We start from the raw sequence: 14,755 nt of genomic DNA, 5'->3' as shown, positions 1-14,755 counted from the left end.
TGAATTATCCTATATAATAAAGAGCTAATATGCTAATTGCTAATTATACCGGACAGCAGAACAACCTTCCAGAACAACCTCCCAAAACAATCAGTGGGTGGGGGGCAGGGCCACAGGGCCACAAGGCAGCCTGGGTTGCGAGGCAGCAGGGGTTGCAAAGGCCTCTGCTTGCATGAATTTCGTGGATCAGGCCTTTAGTTTGAAATATAATTATAGAGGTAGGTTGAAGTAAAATGATTGACAGACATACACTATGCTAATATTAAGGAAAGCAGGGGCAACTACATTCATATCAGATCAAGTAGACTTTTTCGAATATTCATAGTAAGTTTATTTTTCATAACCACCACCGGAAACAGCCCCAATGTCATTCACTGATGAAATAGTTAAACAAACTGCAGAGTGCCCATGTTACTGAGTGCAAACATCTCCACAATCAAAAGTGACAAACAGTTGAACCTTTTGGATACATCCAAAAACTATCCTGAGTGTAAAAAAGATTACAAAGGATCACACAATACACCATCATTTCAGTATAACATTACCAAATGACAAAATTGTACAGGTGGAGAAATTAGAGATTATCAGGAGTGAAGCATGGTGAAGGGGGGGAAAAGAGAGATGGATACAACAATAAATAACCTAAAAAATACCTTTATGTTGAAGAGATTGGTCTGTGTCTCGATTGTGCAGCTGGTAATAGAAGTCTATGCGTGCAATAAAATGGCATAAAACTATACACACTTCATGTATCTATGTTAATTTCCTGGTTTGATGTTGTAATTTAGTTACGTAAGATTTCAAAGTTGGGGGAAATTTAGTAAAAAAAGGGGGGATCTCTCTACTATTTGTTAAATTTCTGTGCGTTTATAACTATTTTGAAACACTTTTAAAAATAAAGAATAAGAGGTTTCAAAATGGTAGCAGATTAATTGGAAGCTACAATGACAGTCTCCCAGAACCAAACTGGAATTACAGTTAAAATACAGAAAAATCATCCTGACTAGACAATTGAAGACTAGCTGGAGAGAACCCTGATAACCAACAAGAAGTGCAGAGACACAAAAGGGCTGCCTGGGCTCCTGTAGACAGTGGCTGAAGTTCTGGAGGGATATCTCAGCTGTGAGGATATAAATAAAGATTTTTTAAAAATCTTGAGAATTCTGGGGTCTAAACCCCAAGCTGGGCTCCCCAGCCATGAGCATCAGAACTGATAAAGGTACCCACAAAAAACCTGGCAATGAAAAGCAGCAGGGTTGCTATATTCCAGGGAGAGGTTGCATGTACCCTCTTAAAGGGCCAACACACAAAATTCCATGTGTAGCCACTCACCTCAGGCTCCAGCATAGGGAGGACAGAGTGGATTAGAGCTGTGTGAGGAGAATCTGGAGTTGTGGGCTCTGGGGTTAGCAGTGATGGCGAACCTTTTGAGCTCGGCGTGTCAGCATTTTGAAAAACCCTAACTTAACTTTGGTGCCATGTCACATATAGAAATTTTTTGATATTTGCAAGCATAGTAAAGCAAAGATTTATATTTTTGATATTTATTTTATATATTTAAATGCCATTTAACAAAGAAAAATCAACCAAAAAAATGAGTTTGTGTGTCACCTCTGACACGCGTGTCATAGGTTCTCCATCACTGGGTTAGAGCCAGGAAGACAGCCCTCCCCCTCTCCTGAGCTGAGTCATTCCCTCATGCTGCAGAGGACATCTTTCTCAGGCAGACTTTTACCATCCAAGCAGCTTTTGCCTTGGTGGGAAGCAATTGACCACCCTGTTGATACACCTCTTGCACCCCTGTGGAGTCTATTCCTTGCTGTGGTCCACAGCCTGAGGCTAATTAAGATGAAGAATAACAATATGACTGCAGGAAGAGGCCGATCTTTGGAGGCATTGTGTCTATGTCTGGACTCAGGGCTAGGAAAAACAGCCCTTGGTACTCATTCAGAGAACCAAAAAGAGAAAAACAATTAAAAAACAGGAGAACAGCTGTGAAACAACATGAAACATAATGACATTGGCATCATAGGAGTACCATAAAGGGGAGAAAGTGAGTAAGGGATAGAGAACCTGTTTGAAGAAATAATGGCAGAAAACATCCCCAACTTGGTGCATGAAAAATCGTACAAGTTCAGGTGGTACAGAGAGTCCCAAGCAAGAAGAACCCAAACAGGCCCACACTGAGACACATCATAATTAAAATGCAAAAATTAAAGAAAGAATCTCAAAGGCACCAAGAGAAAAGTAATTTGTTACTTACAAAGGAGCCTTCATAAGACTGTCAGCTGATTTTTCATTAGAAATTCTACAGGCCAGAAGAAAATAGCATGAAGTATTCAAGGTAATAAAAGCCAGCATCTGAAACTAAGATTACTATACCCAGTAAGGCTTTCATTCAAAATAGATGGTGAAATAAAAAGCTTCCCAGACCAAAAAAAATAAAATAAAATAAAAAGGCTAAAGGAGTTTATCACCACCAAACCACCACTGCAAGAAATTCCAAATGGACTGCTGTAATGAGAAAAATAGAGAAACATAGGCATATAGAATTAAAATGGCAATAAATAAGTACCTATCAATAATAAATTTAAATATAAATGGATTAAATGCTGCAACCAAAAGACATAGGGTAGCTGAATGGATATGAAAACCTGACCCCCCTATATGCTGTCTATAAGAGACCCTCCTTAGAACAAAAGACTCACACAGGATGAGAGTGAAGGGATGGAAAAATATTCCATGCAAATGAAAATGAAAAAAGACTCGGGTAGCAATACTCATATCTGACAAAATAGACTTCAAAATGAAGGCCATCACAAGAGGCAATAAGGTTCACTACATAATACTAAAGGAATCAATCAACAAGAGGATATATACCTGGTAACTATATATGTACCCAATATAGGAATCCATACTGATAAAAGGTTAATATGTTAATTAGACCAGGAGACCTTCAGGACGTCCTTCTGGACAAAGCCATGGTGGCAGGGCCAAGGCAGAGGCAGTTACGGACAATCAGACCAGGAGGGGAGGGCAGTTGGGGGCAAGTGGGTCGGCATGGGGGGACAGTTGGGAGCCATGAGTCCGGCAGAAGAGGGCAGTTGGGGGCCATGAGGCCAGCAGGGGAGGGCAGTTAGGGGCCATGAGGCTGGCCTGGGTGGGCAGTTGGGGGCAATCAGGCCAACTGGGGGGAAGTTGGGAATGAGCAGGCCAGCAGGCAGAGTGGTTAGGGGCTATCAGACAGGAAAGTAGGTGAGCAGTTAGGAGCCAGCAGTCCTGGATTGTGAGAGGGATATCCAACTGCCGGTTTAGGCCTGATTGGGCCTAAACCAGCAGTGGGACATCCTCTAAGGGGTCCCAGGTTGGATAGGGTGCAGGTCGGGCTGGAGGGACACTTCCTCCCCTGCCCCCCCTCCCACCGCCCCATGCACAAATTTCATGCACTGGGCCACTAGTATATATACATAAACTTTTGGAGGACTTTAAGGGAGAGATCATCAGAAATATAGTCATAGTAGGGAACTTTAACACCCTACTGACTTCACTGGATAGATCTCCCAGACACAAAATTAACAAGGAAACAGTGACTCTAAATGACACACTGGATCAGATGGATTTTAACTGACATTTATAGAACATTTCACTCCAAAGCTGCAGAGTATCCATTCTTCTCAAGTGCACATGGGTCATTCTCAAAGTAGACAGTATGTCAGGAAATAAAACAAGTATCTATGAAATCAAGAAGACTGAAATTATATCAAGCATCTTCTCAGATCATAATGAAATGAAATTAGAAATCACCTACAGTAAAAACTCAAAAAACTTTTAAACACATGGATGCTATATATTATGTTATTAAACAATGAATGGGTTACAAATGAGATCAAGCAAAAAATTAAAACCTTCCTGAAAACAAATGAAAATGAACACACAAGAACCCCAGATTTATGGGATATAGAAAAAGCAGTTCTGGGAGGGATCACTAGCTCTATTCCAAGTTAGGGCACATGCCTGGGCTGCAGACTCAATCCCCAGTAGGGGGCATGCAGGAGGCAGCTGATCAATGATATTTCTCTCTCATTGATGTTTCTATCTCTCTCTCTCCCTCCCCCTTCCTCACTCTCTAAATCAATAGAAACATATTTTTGAAAGAACAACAAATTGACTATGTTTACCTAAACATTTATCAGACAAAGAAAGAGTAGAATATCCTATAAAGGTCTTATTTCACACTCAGAATTTTAAAGTTGTAAAGAGAAAGGTCAATTTTCTGTTTAATATTGAATGAAATGTTTAGCACATCCAAGTTGTGGGTGGTACCACCATTTTTTTAAACTATTGTCTCACCAAGCAGGTCTCACTACCCCGTGTTAAGACACAAAAAATATGCTTTTATACTGACCTTCATTTAATGCGGACAGATCTTTGAAGCTGGAAGTCACTTAAGAAACCCTAATTCTGAGGAACAGAGAGCTCAAGGACACCGCATAAGGACACCAAAGACTTTTTATCAGCAGATGTGCATTTTCCTAGCGTGTATTTTATTCCAAAGTTAAAATCTGTGGCCTTTCTGAATCACTCAGGGCATATATACCACTTCCGCTTTTGAATAAACCTGCCTTTCAGCTGCTGCTGCTCCTCCTAACTTAGGTCATTTATGCTGGGGCCCATGATGGCTCAATGTTTAAAAGGTTTAAAGAAGAAAAACCTCAAAATTGGCTTTGAGGTAAATGAGGTACTTAAAACAAAACACCTAAAATTTAGAAATGCAATTAAGTTTTAATAATCATTATCAAGAAAGGGATTATAAAACATGATTTACTTAAATATGTAAAATAAGTGTCTCACTTAAATATTTAAAACAACTAAGTGAAAGTTAATAGAGGTGAGTTAACTGAAGATTTAAATTTGACTAAGAATCAAATAGAATTTTTTATAGAAAATTATATAAATACACCTGTCATTCCCAATAGATTTGCTGAAAATTAAAATGAGTGCATGTCATTACTTTAAAATAAAACAGATTAATCTGATGTTTTCTTTAGTGAGGTAAATGCATCACTATGTAGAGACAGATCATGTGCAAGAGAATACAATTTTATGACAAAAAGTAAGAATTAGAGAAATGAGCGATAAACAGGAAAAATCCTTTTCCATCTGAATCTGATTTTTACTTTGAAAATCTGTATAAAAATAATAAGTTGTAAATGTAAGTGCTTTGCATATTTTTAATAATTGCTGTTAGGTTTGCATATATTTATTTTTATATTTTATTTTATTTTTATTGTTGACATTATTACAGATGTTTTCCATCCTTTCCCCGATTCACACACCTCCACCCAGACGGTAGATGAGTGGCTGACAGAGCTGTGGTACGGCCACATATGTATGTTTTTAATGTTTTGTAGAAAATGCCTCTGATGGTAATAAGGTGATCTATGAGTCATTCAGATAATTTAATTATTTTTAAAGGAAAAGTAGTTAAAATATATAAGGTCCAAAAATTTAAATAACTGAGATGTTGCCATCTTTACTTAATTGATTTGGTTGTGATATGAGTCAGTTATATTATCATTGATTTTTGTTTGTATTTTCATCTTTCTTCTTGCTAGAGACCAACAATTCCCTACTTATTTCTCAGCCTCGAGTCTGATGGAGAGAATGGATTTACTTCCACAGCCTGTTGGTACCGTTGTAGCAGGATGTTTTGTTCCAGCTGTGCTGCTAGGTAAATGGTCATCCCATGGTTTGGTACCTTTGGTCTTGCATCCAATCTTCCTTCTCACCTGCCTCTGTCTTACCTATCATCTGAAGTTACACTTCTTCCTCCCAATATTACACTTTAAGTATAAAAGCCCTGGGCTGATAAGGTCTGAAACAGTGATTTATTGCTAATTAGACTGATCATTTGTCAATCAATGTTCTTAAATTTTCTATAGCACACATAACATCTCCAACTCTAGTCTTTTTTTAAATATAACTTGATCTGTTTTTCTATAATAATATTGTTTTCTATTTCCCCTCTTGCCCATATGACTTTTATTCTCTGTCACTTTTTTAATTTTAAATATAATTGGTATATAATATTATAGTAGTTATATTAATTTCAGGTGTATAATATGGTTATTTAACAGGATCATACCTTCTGTCACTTATTTTTGTCCTCATATATTTCTATTTTTGAGTATTTACTTGATATGGACAAAATATTATGTATCTGATATATACAAAAAATCAAGTAAGGCAATGAAAAAAACTGACTTAAATTCCAAAAGGGATACACAATCATCACTGAGGAAGAGTAGATGACAAGTTATAATTTCTTTTCTGTTATATTTTTCTAATTTTGGATTCTAAAATATTAGTCAATACTAGCAAAAATGCTTCTGTGTAAGTTATGATTTTGTGTATAAGAAAACACCAGAGAAACTTTGCTGTACATCCCAACCATTGCACTGAAAAAACAACAAAAACAAACAAAACAAACAAAAAACAACTAGATAGTGTTCATTAAATGTTGCAAATCAAGGACATTTTTAAATCCTCACCCAAGGAGGTTTATTGATTTTAGAGGGAGGAAGGGAGAGAGAAAGAAATAGAGAGAGAGAAAGAGTGAGAGATTGTTCAGGTGCCTCCCATATACACTCTGGGGATCAAACCTATAATCTAAGTATGGGTTCAGACCTGGAATTGAACCTGCAACCTTTTGGTGTACGGGAGGATGCTCCAACCAACCCAGCCACCCAATCAGGGCAAAACAAATACATTTTAAAAAATTAGGTCAAAGTAGTCAGTCTAATGACACCTTCTTGCATAAAACATTTTTAGAGCAAAATATAAATCTCATGTGCGGATAACTTAAATGATATCCCACAGATGGCCAGCAATGACATTTTTTCCATTCTCTATCTTTCTGTGAGTGGCACTTGAGAAAATGTTTGACAAGAATTGCCCACAGTCACATTAGACATCAATTTCTTTTTTAATGTGAATCAGAATCATGGCCACTATACGTTGGATCTCTACTTCACTCTTAAACCTCCCAGTTAGTGCACATTAAATGTACTCAGCATGAATACTGATAGCCTCTGAGAATTCCACAGCCATGTGTCCTTAAAGCTTTTATATCATTATTACACAGGGTGGCCAGTATGAAAGTGTTAGTTTTCAATCCCATAAGGTCATATTTCATGACTTTTAGACTGTATATATCACACTTATTGCTAAATCCTGGTTATTTTTTTTTAAACAAATGATGTTCTAATGAGATTTGGGAAAGGGTGAATTAAATGATATTGCTTTAGGAGATTAAATTGTGAGGTTAGAGTAGATAGAAGAACAAAATTTAGAATACACAGAAATGATAACATTCAGGATCTTTACAAATAGGCAAAGGAAAAATATAGGGAGAGAAATATATTACCAAATTAGAGTGCTCTAGTGGAAGTGAGAAAGGATGATAAGGTAGGTGGAAAGGATGATAAGGTAGAAGAGAAAGGAAGTGAGTACAGTGGATAAGGTGGGCGAGAGGTAGTGAGCTGATAACTCCTTTGGGAAAGCTAGTTAGGGAAAGAGAAGAAATTTAAATTAGGTTGACCAGACCTGAGAGAGTCACAGATCCAACTTTTAGGCCTTATATCCTGGGGTCTGCTCTATCCTTGTGGCTCAAATACTTTTTTAGAGGCACTAGATTCTCTCTCTCTCTCTCTCTCTCTCTCTCTCTCTCTCTCACACACACACACACACACACACACACACACACACACACAATAACAGCAGTCACAAAAATGAAACTTACTTTTAAGATGACCATCAATCCTCAATGGCATGCTACAGTGACCTAGAGTTTCCATCTCAGGAAGGAACCTGATTCACACCTGTCGCTCAGGGCCCAAAGGAAATTCCCAACTCTGTTGGCTGTGTTGGCAGGTTCTGAAATGTCTTTGTGTTCCCTCCACAAACACAGAGGGAAGCTTCAGTCACAGCAGCCTCCTGACCTCCATCGCCAATTGGAGTTGGAGTTAATCTAGGAGCAGGAAGGAGACTCTGGACTCTGGACCTCATAGGATCATAAAGCAGTATTGTAGTTGCCCTTGTTCATTTGCTCATGTGAATACATGCACAAATAGTCACAAAGGCACAGAAAGATCAATTGATAAAGAGCAGACTAGATTTGATTTTTCTTTTTCTCTAAAATCAATCCCATTGAGACTGTCTAGTGCTGAAAGAGGGCGAGGGTTGGATGTTCACTTGATAGTTTATACAGTTGGATAAAATCAAGGCAGGATGTTATACAATAGGTCCCTCTATTGTCCACCCTTCATTTTTGGGCCCTCTCCCTAATCCTCTTTTTCTCTTTTGTTTCCATAGACAAATCTAGATGTTACTTTTGTATGTTCCAGAGTTTTAATATTCATATTTAAAGGGTGCAAACTATACCCAACAGAATTACATAAGGAAAAGGAACACTTTTATAGAAAAGCTCCCTCTCCCCCAGAACCTATTATATTGTCTTACTATGTTTTATTTCCTATATATAAATTGGTGACTCACGTGATTTCCCTGGGCAATAAACAAAATCAGACAGCAGGAAAAAGTGAAAAATGCATTGAGAGAGGCAGAAAAGAGAGGATATAACCTCTAATTCAGTACACTCAACATGACACCCTGAAATGGTAATCACAGTTACTCATTTTCAACTTCATTGAGCACAGATGGATGCAGGAATGGATTATAGAAGGAGTGAGTAAAAAGAGAAACAGAATAGCTACTGGATATGAGTTATTTTAATTGGCCCTTCATTAATTTGTAAGTCTTTTGTGGAAAATAATGTTTAAGTGACTATATTAAGTGAGTCTATTGAACCAGGCACTGTAAAATTCACTGAAGTCAAAATAGTGCCAAGAACAGCAGAGAAAGTTCTAATAAACAAATAACTGCACACAACATGATAAACATGTAAATTTGTAAGTCTCTACAAATTTAAGAATATTGAAATCATAGTAAGCATTGTCTCAGATCACAATGGCATAAAATTAGAAATCAACTACAGTACAAACAATAAAAATCAATCAAACACATGGAGGCTAAATAGCATGCTATTAAATAATGAATGAGTTACCAAACATTTCAAAGAAGAAATAAAAACATCCTGGGAACAAATGACAATGAAAACACAACAATCCAAAATGTATGGGCCACCCTGAAAGCAATCCTGAGAGGGAAAATCATAGCATTACAGGCCTACCTCAAACACACACACACACACACACACACACACACACACACACCAAAAAACAAAACCAAAACAAACAAGAAAAACTGGTAGTAAGTTATCTGATTCCACAAATAAAAGAATTGGAAAGAGAGCAACAACAACAACAACAAAATGCCAGAATAAGTTTAAGGAAAGAAACGATAAAGATCAGAGTGGAAATAAATGACATAGAGAACAACAAATACAAAAGATCAATTAAATGAAGAGCTGGTTCTTTGAAAGGATAAACAAGATTGATGAACCTCTAGTCAAACTCATCAAGAAACAAAGAGAGAGGACCCAAGTAAACAAAAACAGAAACAAAAGAGGTGAAGTAAATATAGAAATATTTACCCCACAGAAATACAAAAGATTGTACAAAGAAAAATAACTCGTGTGATTTCCATGGGCAATAAACAAAATCAGACAGCAGGAAAAAGTGAAAAATGAACAACTCTGAACAACTATAAACAACTCTGTTCCAACAAACTGGATAACCTTGACTAAATGGACATATTCCTATAAAAATACAGCCTTCCAAAACTCAATCAGGAAGAATCAGAAAACCTAATTAGGCTGATAACTATGGATGAAATTGAAAAAGTAATAAAATAACTTCTATCAAACAGAAGCCCTGATCAGGACAGCTACACAGAGGGATCATATCTCAGCAAAAGCTTATATGACAAAGCTACAGCCAATATCATACTCAATGGGCAAAAAACTAAAACCATTACCCCTAATAACAGAAACAAGACGGGGTTGCACACTTTCACCACTCCTGTTCTACATAGCACTGGAAGTGCTAGTAATAGCATTCAGACAAGAAGAAATAAAAGGCATCCAAATTTGAAAGGATGAAGTAGAACTATTGTTATTTGCATATAACATAGAAAATCCTAAAGACTCCATAAAAAACTACTAGATTTAAAAAAATGAATTTGGCAATGTAGCAGGATATAAAATTAACACTCAGGTAATAATGAACTCTCAGAAAGAGAAACTACACAAACAATTCCATTTACCATTGCACAAAAAATTTAAGATAGTAAGAAATAAATGTAACCAAGGAGGTAAAAGACCTGTACTCGGAAAACTACAGCATGTTGAATAAAGAGATAGAGGAATATTTACACAAGTAGAAGAATATACTGTGTTCATGGATTGGTAGAATCAACATAATTAAAATAGCCATATTACCCAAAACAATCTATAGATTCAATGCAATCCCTATTAAAATACCAATGGCATATTTCTCAGACTTAGAACAAACTTTCTGAAAATTTATATGGAATCAAAAAAGAGCCCGAATAGCTGCAGCAATCTTGAGAAAGAAGAACAGAAGAACAAAGTTGGAGAGATCACAATGCCAGATATCAAGCTATACTATAAAGCCACTGTTCTCAAAAGTGCCTGGTACTGGCACAAGAACAGACATATAGACCTATGGAACAGAGCATAGAAACCAAAAATTGACCCAAGCCATTATGTTCAGTTGACAAAGGAGGTAAGAGCATACAATGGAGTCAAGAGAATCTCTTCAATAAATGGTGTTGGGAAAATTGGACAGATACATGCAAAAATGAAACTGGACCACCAACTTACACCATACACAAATATAAACTCAAAATAGATCACATATTTAAATGTAAGATGTAAAACCATAATAATCCTGGAAGAAACCATTGGCAGCAAAATTTCAGTCATCTCTCATAGCAATATGTTTGCTGGTACATCTCCTAGGACAATGGAAACTAAAGAGAAAACAAATAGGACTATATAAAAATAAAAACTTCTGCACAGCAAAAGAAACCATCAACAAAATAACAAGAGAGTGCACCGCCGAAACCGGTTTGGCTCAGTGGATAGAGCGTCGGCCTGCGGACTGAAAGGTCCCAGGTTCGATTCCGGTCAAGGGCATGTACCTGGGTTGTGGGCACATCCCCGGTGGGAGATGTGCAGGAGGCAGCTGATCGATGTCTCTCTCATCGATGTTTCTAACTCTCTATCTCTCTCCCTTCCTCTCTGTAAAAAATCAATAAAATATATTAAAAAAAACAAAAAACAAGAGAGTGCACTGCATAGGAGAAGATATTTGCTAATGCCATTTATAAGGGGTTAATCTCCATAATTTATAGGGAACTCATACAACTTAACAAAAGAAAGACAAAAAATCCAATTTAAAAAAATGGGCAAAGGACCTAAATAGACAGTTCTCCAAAGTAGACATAGAGAATGCCAAAAGGCATAAGAAAAAAATGCTCAAAGTCACTAATTTCTCCAGAGCTGCAAATCAAAATGACAATGAGGTATCAGCTCACACCTGCCAGAATGACTATCATCAACAAATCAACAAACGACAAGTGTTGCTGAGGATGTGGACTTGTACACTGCTGATGAGAATGCAGATTGGTGCAACCTCTGTGAAAAACATTATGGAGTTTCCTCAAAAAATTTAAAATGGAACTCTCATTTGACTCAGTCATCCCACTTCTAGGAATATATCCCAAGAAATCAGAAACACCAATCAGAAAGAATATATGCACCTCTATGTTCATAGCAGCACAATTTACCATAGCTAAGAATTGGAAACAGCCTAAATGCCCATCAGCAGATGAGTGGATTAAAGAACTGTGGTACATCTATACAATGGAATACTGTGCAGCTGTAAAAAAGAACTCTTGCCCTAGGCGTTTCGGCTCAGTGGATAGAGCATTGGCCTGTGGACTGAAGGGTCTTGGGTTCGATTTTGGCCAAGGGCACATGCCCGGGTTGCAGGCCCGATCCCCAGTAACAGGCGTGCAGGAGGCAGTCGATCAATGACTCTCTCATCATTGATGTTTCTATCTCCCTCTCCCTTCCTCTCTGTAATTAATAAAGAAATATATTTTTAAAAATAAAAAAGAATGAACTCTTACCATTTTAGCATGGATGGGACTGCAGAGCATTTTGCTAAGTGTAATAATCTAGTCAGAGAATGATAAGTATCAGATAATCTCATTCATATGTGGGATATAATGAACAACATAAACTGATGAACAAAAATAGAGCCAGAGACATAGGAGCATTGAACATTCTTTCAAACCTCAGAGGGAAGGTAGGGGAGGGAGGGTGTGTATGTGGCGGGATAGGGATCAACCAATGAAATCATGTGTATATGCATAACCCATGGACACCAACAATAGGGTGAGGAAGGCATGGGGTGGAAGTGGGGGTGGGGTGGCAGAGTTCAATGGAGGAAAAAGGGGACATATGTAATATTCTCAACAATAAATATTTAGTTTTTAAAAAGAGAAAATGCACACACCAAAAAAAAAAAAAAACAATACCAAACAAACAAACAAAAATACTCCAAAGAACATATATGCATAACCCATAGACACAGACAACATTGTGGGGATAGCCACAGGGAATATGTGGTGGGCAGGGGCTGGGTGGAGTTCATCAAAGAGGGGAAAAGGAGGTATCTGTAATAGTGTCAATAATAAAAAGCAAGTTTAACGAAGAAAAAAAAGAACCTAAACCTTATCTCCTCTGATACCAGAATCTGGCTGTTCATCCCAAAACACTGCCCATCATGGCCTTATCTCAGTTTAAAGTTATACTGACAAATCACAGGCACTTACTCCAGCATAAGGAACTAGAAACTTCCATGAGTCCTTTGCCTTCACACATGCCAATTCTACTGTTCTGCCTGCCTACCCAGGCCCATTTGTCAATTATCTAAAGAAACTCAGAGATAGATGCTGAGACACCAAGTTTTAAAAGACTATTGCTTGTTTTGCCTTTCACCTTTTCCTACTCTTCTATTAGTTACTGATGCCTTGGCCCTGGGCATTGGGTAATTTTGGAAGCACAATCACGTGCTTTATTCCATGAACTTGAAATGTAAGTTAAACAAATGGATGGGGGTGTTTTAAATCTCTTGACAACACTTGAAAGCAAGGGAGTCTCCCCCCTTTTTCGTGAAAGTCTCTACATATCTGTGATGAGGAGGAAAACTTGATCAGAATGAATGTTCTCACCAGTGCTAATTTCCAAGGATGTTCACCTAAAGACTAAAGCATAGCTTATCTTGCTTCCTGCCTCAATCTTCTTAGGTAGTGGCAACTGGAGCCTTACCCTCTTCAAACTTTCACCTTTCCAGGTTTATGGAAGGAAGCTCTGTATTCTCCTTATTTCCACAACCTTATTCAAAGAGGAAGGAGACTCCTAAGGGAGGTGGTCTCTGAAAGGGCGAGGGCTAGGTCCTCCATCTTGCCCCAGGGTAAGGGCTAGGCCCTCCATCTTGCCCCAGGGTAAGGGCTACGCCCTCCATCTTGCCCCAGGGTAAGTGCTACACCCTCCATCTTACCTTTGGCCATGTGCTTCGCAAGGAGCTTCTTCCCGGAAGTCTAAGCCTCTGCTAGCCACACCCAGGAACAAGACACCGACTTGCGCCTGGCCAATCAGCAGAGCACAGTCCTTTCTCCTCCCTTTACTCCAACCCCCACTATAAAACCCATCTCCACACAGAGTTATCTCTCTCTGCTTCCTGTTGCTGCGTCGGCAAGGTGGGGGAGCCGAGCTAGCTCGAATACAGACTCTTATGCTTTTGCATCGGAATGGCTGGCTCCCTGATGTGGTTTCTTGGGGATCCTGAAATCTGGGCATAACATTTGGGGGCTCGTCTGAGATTCCCAAGACCATGTAGGGAACCCCCCAATCCGTAGAGTCTGACTGGCTGCAGTAAGTGTCTGTGTGTTGTGTATTCTGTTCTGTGTGATATATGTTATCTCTAAGGGACTTGTCCTGTATCTGGAGGAATGGCTTCTAGATGGTACTCACCGTCAAAACTCGGACTGGCTGAGTTTGAATCTGGCCTATCTTTTTAAAAAAAAGGTAGAAGAGAAGCATTCCTAGGCAGTTTTCTACTGCCTCTGTTCAGGGACTTGTTCTGTATCTGTCCTGTGTGAGCTCACTTATGAAATCTGTTATCGCCAGCAATGATCTAAGTGGATGCACAGGGGGATCAAGGGCGGGAGGAGTCGGGGGATGCCTCGACCCTCCATCTGGAGGGGTGTAGTTTTGCTTCTGCGGAGTCAGAAGGCCTGTAGGAACCCCCTCAATCTGAGACGAGGCGGGTCGCTCCCGCCGGTTTGGCATAAGGCCATCGTCTAGTTGCTTCCATGGAGTTGGAAGGCTGTTCTTTGGGGCCCTCTGTTTGTCTGTGTCTGTTTTTTTCTGTTTTCTGTGGACTTACTGGACGGATGTTATAGGATGGACTCGGACTGCTCCTTTGGGTATTGTGATTGATCATTTCAAGGAGATTGGGGGAGGCTGTAGAGCTCCCTCAGGAGTTGGGAAGTTGTTATTGTTTAAACTCATCCAGTCCGAGTTTTGACGGTGAGTACCATCTAGAAGCCATTCCTCTGAGTGAATGTCTGGTGAAAGTGTGTGAGTGTGGCGGGAGGGGGCCTGCCCTCTCCCCTCCTTTGTGTGGCTCCACGATTTCGG

The sequence above is a fragment of the Myotis lucifugus genome, unplaced genomic scaffold, assembly GCF_000147115.1.
Source record: "Myotis lucifugus unplaced genomic scaffold, Myoluc2.0 scaffold_846, whole genome shotgun sequence".
NCBI classification, from domain to species: domain Eukaryota; kingdom Metazoa; phylum Chordata; class Mammalia; order Chiroptera; family Vespertilionidae; genus Myotis; species Myotis lucifugus.
This window is presented reverse-complemented; position numbering follows the sequence as displayed.